Source organism: Coptis chinensis, chromosome 6 (genome assembly GCF_015680905.1).
Source record: "Coptis chinensis isolate HL-2020 chromosome 6, ASM1568090v1, whole genome shotgun sequence".
Lineage (NCBI taxonomy): Eukaryota > Viridiplantae > Streptophyta > Magnoliopsida > Ranunculales > Ranunculaceae > Coptis > Coptis chinensis.
In genome coordinates, this window is record NC_141461.1 from 57,957,647 (window position 1) to 57,965,132 (window position 7,486).

Consider the following 7,486-nt stretch of genomic DNA (forward strand, 5'->3'; position numbering starts at 1 on the left):
GAATTATTTAGCTTCTGATATTATTCTTGATGTTTGGTCAAGAAATGAACGTCAAATTTTTTTGACCAGAGTTAAGTTATACTACTAGGATGAGCCCTACCTTTTTAAGTATTGTGTGGATCGGATTATTCGTCGTTGTATTCCCTAGTGGGAATATAATGAGGTTCTATCGTTCTGCCATGACAAAGAGTGTGGTGGCAGTTTTAATGGTATGAAAATGGCAGCTAAAGTTCTACAATGTTGGTTTTATTGGCCTACCCTTTTTAAAGATGCCCAAGTGCATTGCAAGACGTGTGTTCGTTGCCAACAACTTGGGCGAATCACAAAGCGTATTATGATGCCATTAAATCCCATCATGGTAGTAGAATTTTTTTATGTATGGGGCATTGATTTTATGGGTCCTTTTCCTGTTTTCCACGGTTTTATTTATATTCTTGTTGTCGTGGACTACATATCTAAATAGATAGAGGCCATGGCTTGCCATAGCAATGACCATAAAATAATTGTGTTTTTTGTTAAGGAATACATTTTTTGTTGGTTTGGCATTCCTAAATCCATCATTAGTGATGGCGGAACACATTTTTGCAACAAAGTTGTTGCTTCTTTAGTTAAAAAGATTGGAGTTACCCATAAGGTGGCAACTCCTTATCATCCACAAACCAGTGGCCAAGTAGAAGTCTCTAATAGGGAAATTAAAAAAATATTAGAAACAACTGTAAATCCTGATAGGAAAGATTGGTCTAAGCGTCTAACTAATGCCTTATCGGCGTATAGGACTGCTTTTAAAACTCCTATAGGTATGTCTCCTTTTAGAATTGTATTTGGAAAACCTTGCCACTTGCCCATTGAATTGGAGCACCGTGCTATGTGGGCTATAAAAAGCCTTAACTTCAATTTTGATGAGGCGGGTGTCAAGCGCAAATTGCAATTAAATGAGCTTGAAGAAATCCGTATCGATTCTTATGATCTCGCAAAGGATTATAAAGCTAACATGAAATGTGTTCATGATAAACAAATCTTGCACAAAGAGTTTGTGGTTGGTCAAAAGGTTTTGCTTTACAACTCTCGTTTGTATATTTTCACAAGGAAATTAAAAACCCGTTGCTCTGGTCCTTTTCTGGTTACTGAAGTCACCCCTTACGGGGCAATAACCTTGGTAAATCCCAAGGACAACAGTACATTTCAAGTCAATGGCCAACGGTTAAAACATTTTCACGAGTTAATGTCCCTAGATGTGGAGGATGGCCTTTTACAGGACCCTGTCTATGAGGACTAACCTTTTTTGCTGGGTGTACTTTCTTTCACTTCCATATATTGGTAAGTACACCATTCAGGTAACCGGGCCCTCCCTATGGAGTGTGTGGCTGTAAGTATCGGATCCTAAGTCCACGTTTAACATGATTCATGTTTTCCACTCTTGCATATTTTCTCGGGTTTTGAGTCATGTTTCTCTATGATGTGAATTATGCCTTTCTTGCTTTATTATTTTCCCTTATATTAATATGTATTCATAAAAAGTAAAAAATATTAAAACCATAAAAATAGTAATCTAACAAGTCTCGGGAATCTGACTTTAAAAGACCCACATTTTTAACCAAATTTTTTAAACTATGTTGTCTAAAATTTGTTTGGGGGTGGGGTGTTGGTAAAACATAAAATGAAATAGTTTACCTACGAAATGAACGATGAACTCAAAACATAAGTAAACTAAAACTAGATTATGTGTCTATATTTTATCAAAGATTTCTACTCTCAATCCTATGAGATATAGTGGAGTAGAGTGATTCGTTCCACTCCTAGTCCTTCCGCATGTTGTGTTTTTCATTATAAGTATTCTTAACTCTAAAGTCTAATGAGAGATTTATTTGAAGTGGCAACTAGACTACGATGCAACTACCCACAAGATGCAACTAGTCTAACTATTAGAACAACTATGGGAATGCTACGTTGATTCTATGATAAGGAGTTAGAGGGGATTGATTCCACCTTAACTTCGACTTAATCCTACTAACGGCGAATAAAAGAAAGTAATTGAACTGCGCCGCAGAGAATAAATATGGTTACTCCTAATCCCTAATTACACATGGCATTCCTACCAATTCATAACTAGTATGTGAACGATTAAACCCATTCTCATGGTGAACTAATCGTTTCTAGAGTGGAAAGGAAATTACGACGACTCTATGATAATCGGAATCAAGCTTTCATCAAGGCTTCTCAACCCCCTCAATGGCGGTTTAGCCGAGAATCATCACGCTATCATTCCCAGTTAAATTAAAACTAAACATACTATAAAGAATTGAAATTTACTAATCTAATTTAAACAATAATTAAAATCTAATTAATAATTAAGACATGATATCAACAAGAATTTAAACTAGATCTATAAATGTAAATGACAAGAATAGAAATTGACAAACTAGCTAATTTATTAATCAAACTAATTAAGAATAATGATTCTAAGAATTTAATCTAAAACAAGAATTGAAATGGAACTAAACTTAATTAATCTACTGAAAACTAGATCTAGAATTCAATATATTTTTAGGTCTAACTAGCTACCATTAACTATCTACCATTAACCAAGAGTTAAGCTTTGGTTTTTATACATTCAGATCCAAAAATCGTGCATGGGCTTGGAGCCATGTTTTGGGCGGAAGAATCGGGGCCCAAAACCCATCTTTTCGATCCAAAAGGCCTCTTCAGCTGCAGTTGGCTTCAACAGACTTTTCGTCCACTTCTACTCCTCTGATTGGGTCAAGGCTTGGACCATTGGAAAGCACTTTCCGAGCCGGTCGTTTTGACATAAGGTAGGCCCTATTCCAATTTTTGAATCCAAAGATACGGCCTTCGGAAGTTCTGCTGACTTGTTTGTGTTTCTGCCCGCGTCGACTTTTCAGCTTTTGATCGGGCTTTAGAAAGGCTTTGTCTTCTTGAATCTTGGCCTTTAGTCACGGAACTCCTTAGTAACCGACCTTTGCTCCTTTATCTCGCTAAAGTGGCACATTTCTGCACATAATAGACTTTGAAGCCTGAAATGCATAAAACAAATGTCGGTGTTAACTCTTAATTATTACTCACATAATTGGTCTAAAAGTATGATGTTACAAGGTTAAAACTACAGTTTTGGGCTCTTATCAAACCACCATAAACAGCATTTTGCTTGTCCTCAAGCAAATATGAGAAATTAGAATAAGTGACCAAAATGGAGTTCTAACTACTCTCGTTTATTTGAGTCGCGATTGCATTGACCATATGCAACAAGGCCTTAAACCACTAGGAATTCCCTAGTGGGCCGGGTTATAGCCTCGTGAGAGTTTTCGAGTGAAGGTACTCACAAACTTCATCTATACTACAGCGACTAAGAAATAAAACTATTGTTTCCTTATTCATGCTCTAAATTAACTATTCCTCTCACTAGCAATGCATATAGAGTAATCAAGTCGAAACCTAAGCTAATATATGCATAATAATCAATCATCTACAATAAACATATATACAATGAGTAATACTATGAAATGCCTAGCAGGTTCATTTCTGAAACTCGGGATAGTGTCCTTAAGTAGGTTCTCACAATAATAGTCAAGATACAACACTCTGATTTTTCCACTCAAGTTTCGCTACTCCAGTGTGCAGTGGGCACACTTTACCTTACAATCTCAATGACAACAAGGAAGCTGGAGTTGATCAAACACATCTGCCACTTACTATCACACTAACCTATTCCTAATTGAGCTAGAGGTCTTTATTAGGTGTTCATTGGGATTAGGAGATGGTTTAAGAAGGAAGGAAATGGATATTCAAAAAGGACAAGTCTGAGATAATAGAGTCTTCAGATTATGTAACTGGAGAAAACCTTGTTATTTACTTTTGCTTCTACACTTTGTTTCCATCCTTAGCCATATATTTTTTTTTCTTTTTCTTTTCTTTGGCTTTTGACTCCCTTTTATTCTATTTTTGGAGTTTTTATTTTATTTCTATTTTTATTTTTCTTTTCTTTGGATGGAAACTTCTTTTCTTTATTTTCTGAAGCCATTAACTAACTTTGTTTACACAAGTTTTTCTCTTCTTCTTTCTTCCTCATTCTATTTTCAGACTTATCTAAATTGGGTAGGTTGAATTTTTTATTTTCTTTTGTTTGTAACAGGGTAAAGGATTTGTGGTTTATGGAAGGCTAAAGAAAGGCTCAGCGGGGCGACTAGCGGAAAATAATTCATAGGTTTGAATTTCTGGTTATATCGATCCAAAGAGGGCCTAAATTCTCGCTTAGGATATGGCATAGTGATCAAGCAAGTGGACGTGTGATTTCTCTATCGGATTTTACTTCTCCCTTGTGTCATTTCTCAATTGTTTCGCTCATATAAGGCTTTAGGCTATATTCTCACAGGATTTGTAGAATAAGTACTCTAGCCTAGAGTTCAGAAACTTACTGCTAACAATCATTGATACTCATGTAATATATTTATAGATAGATGCAAAGATTATTACCTACATATTAACCTAAGTTTCTAAAAATTATTCTAATGCAAAAGCTACGTGAGACTTCTAGATTATTAAGAGCATAGAGAAGGAAAACAATACCACTATTCCTAAGTGTATAGCATGAACTTATTTATTTATATTTTTGAATTTTTGACATTTTAACTAGAAAACAAATGCATATTATACATATCTATATCCTAACAGATGCCTTAATTACACGTGTTTCTATGCCCCCAAACAAGAAGCATGCTTTGTCCTCAAAGTATTGTAAATAAAGAGGGTAGGAAAAATACCATTGAAGCGCGTGAAATTCAGGAACATCTGCAAAACAAAGTTAGAACGTACTAATATAGGAAATAAAAACTGACTCAACTCTATAAGAGTTCTACCCATTATGGGGTTAACAAGAATGAAATTGCTTGGGACATATGCAGACACTAAATTGAATGAAAACTTACCTTATCTCCCGCATTACTCATCATCTTCCTCATCCTCTTCTTCCATAAAGAAGTGAGGTTCCTTCGCGTCCTGCCATGCCATGATAATTTGACAGGCTTCCCGCCATTTATCATCTATTATTGCTAACCTATTAAGAGCCACTTGGTCCGGCCGGGGTGTAGGGTGCAACCGATGAGGTTGTATCCTCCACCCTTGCCAAGTCATTACACGAAAGATCAAATAATACTATTGGTGGGTCGATGCGATTAATGGGCCGTAATCCAATCCGTGAAATGTGTACAAAAAACAGGAAAGAAACATAGCATAATACGGGAAATTAGAAAAGGCATAAGAAGGTACTTATGCCTCATGCTATGGGATCGAGCTAAACTAGACATCAAGGTTCGGGGAAGGTCATGACACATACGTCCCGTGGCTAAAGCAAGGAAAACGCTGTAAGTGGCATCATTAACAGAAGAAAAACGCCATTCCCCTAAAATGTTTAGCATGATCCAAAACATAACAGTTCCTATGTTCATGGACAGGCTACCAAAGGCGACGTTATAGTCCCCTTGGTCCTCGATACGGAAAATGCCTGCCCCATAGGACTCATGCAAAAACTCATAGTGTAGACATACATATTATCTACCCAATAGCACCATGGGTCTTGTATTTCAGTGGGCATAGCAAGTCCAAGAACAAATGCTAGCAAGAACCTGGTAATTTCCATTGGTTCATTATCAATGTTGATGGAGAACACTTGTTCTCCATCTGGTCTTTCAAAGAAAATGCAGTTATCGTAAAAATAAGATGCTAGTGTTGGAGAATAAAGTGCATCAGGTCTTACCATAAGCGGTTCCCAGCCTACATAAATATAAATAAAACCGCTATATTTTCGGGTGCGATCATACCAGCACTAATGCACCGGATCCCATCAAAACTCCGCAGTTAAGCGTTCTTGGGCGAGAGTAGTACTAGGATGGGTGACCTCCTGGGAAGTCCTCGTGTTGCATCCCTATTTTGCAATTTAAAAAAAAAAAAATGCTGAGGTTTGTTTCGATTTAAAAATAGGAGTAAGTTAGAACATGAGTTAAGCCAAATATAAATAAAACCGCTATATTTTCGGGTGCGATCATACCAGCACTATTGCACCGGATGCCATCAAAACTCCGCAGTTAAGCGTGCTTGGGCTAGAGTAGTACTAGGATGGGTGACCTCTTGGGAAGTCCCCGTGTTGCATCCCTATTTTGCAAAAAAAAAAAAAAATGTTGAGGTTTGTTTCGATTCAAAATTATGCTCTGGAATAGCTGCGAATGATCTGGAAACTACCCGCAGAAAACTGGAATTTTTCAGGTCCACGAAAGTCAGGGCGCGAGTGCACTCTGAAGATTTGGAATTCCAGTGTTTGGCTGGTCGCTCACCTGAAGCATGAAAAGCGCTCGAAAAAAAATCTGAAAAAAATTGCGGAAGCGAGTGCGCTCCTCTTGAAAGCTTGGCCGGCGCTTCGGAGGTCTTTGAAACTTCGGAAATTGAGACGAAACGTGGGAATCGTGGGAGTGAAAGGTGAGTGATGGAGGTTAGGTGTAGTGTGAGTTGTGAGTGTAGAATGTATGAAGTTTATATAGGTTTTAAGTTGCTAAAACGGATCGGGAAGTTGCCAAAAGGTTTTTACGGCAGTTTCCGGAAATACCAAGATTTCCAAACCCGAAAACGGAAACAACTCATTTTCTTGATTCTAAAACAAACCTTGTATCTTTTAGGTTGAATTTATGATAGAATCTACCTATTTAATCGAGATTTCATCCTACCATGATACTTATTCATAGATATGCCTAAACGGCCATATTTTCACCTTGACTCCGCAATAAATTCTAAGACGAGGGTCATATAAAAATCATGCTGGAATAGATAAAACCACCCCAAACAATTTGGGAAGGTGGGATCAATATTAAACAACCACGCATAATGAAAATAACCGCATTATATTAAAATTTTCATTCGAAGTACATTTCACTACAAAATTCAAATTACGGAAATAAAACTTACATTAAAATAAATGGCAATAATGAAACTACAAATAAAAATAGAAACATCAAACGATACTATCCCTAATCACTCCGGTACTGGTAGCGGAGGGCACATGGTCCGGGGATGGCTCCTGAGCTCCCGATGGGCCAGCACCATTCGTCTTTCGGCGACGACGCTCGTGCCTCGATGGTGTGTCCTCAGAAGGATAATCCCCGTGAGGTGGGAATCGTGCAAGCATGTCGGCCCGGAACTGACGCTGAGCTTCTAGCTCAGCCCTCATCTGTTCCCACCTCTCATCCTCTTTCTGGGTACGGATCTCAAAGTTATGATGGATAGTTGCCTATCGAGTCAGGAGGTCTTCGCAGATAGTGTTGAAGTTTAACGCGATGCCACGATGAATTACGGCCATGCGTTACGCATCGACTAACACCTCTCGGGGCATCCGCAGATCAAAACAAGTCAAGTCCTCCTCATCCTGCGAGAGGCATTCTCATTTCCACCATCCTCCTCGGCGTTCTCGTTTCCCCATCCTCCTTGT

At 38.0% G+C, this 7,486-nt stretch overlaps 1 non-coding gene and 1 pseudogene across 1 annotated transcript; both read left to right on the top strand.

Annotated features, from left to right (window-relative positions):
- Positions 1-5,817: 5,817 nt before the first annotated feature.
- On the top strand, positions 5,818-5,936 carry LOC147493736 (5S ribosomal RNA). The gene has a single exon (XR_015200534.1). It is a non-coding gene; the product is annotated as a 5S ribosomal RNA (ribosomal RNA).
- A 108-nt stretch (positions 5,937-6,044) lies between these two features.
- Positions 6,045-6,163, top strand: LOC147493737 (5S ribosomal RNA; annotated as a pseudogene).
- Positions 6,164-7,486: the final 1,323 nt, after the last annotated feature.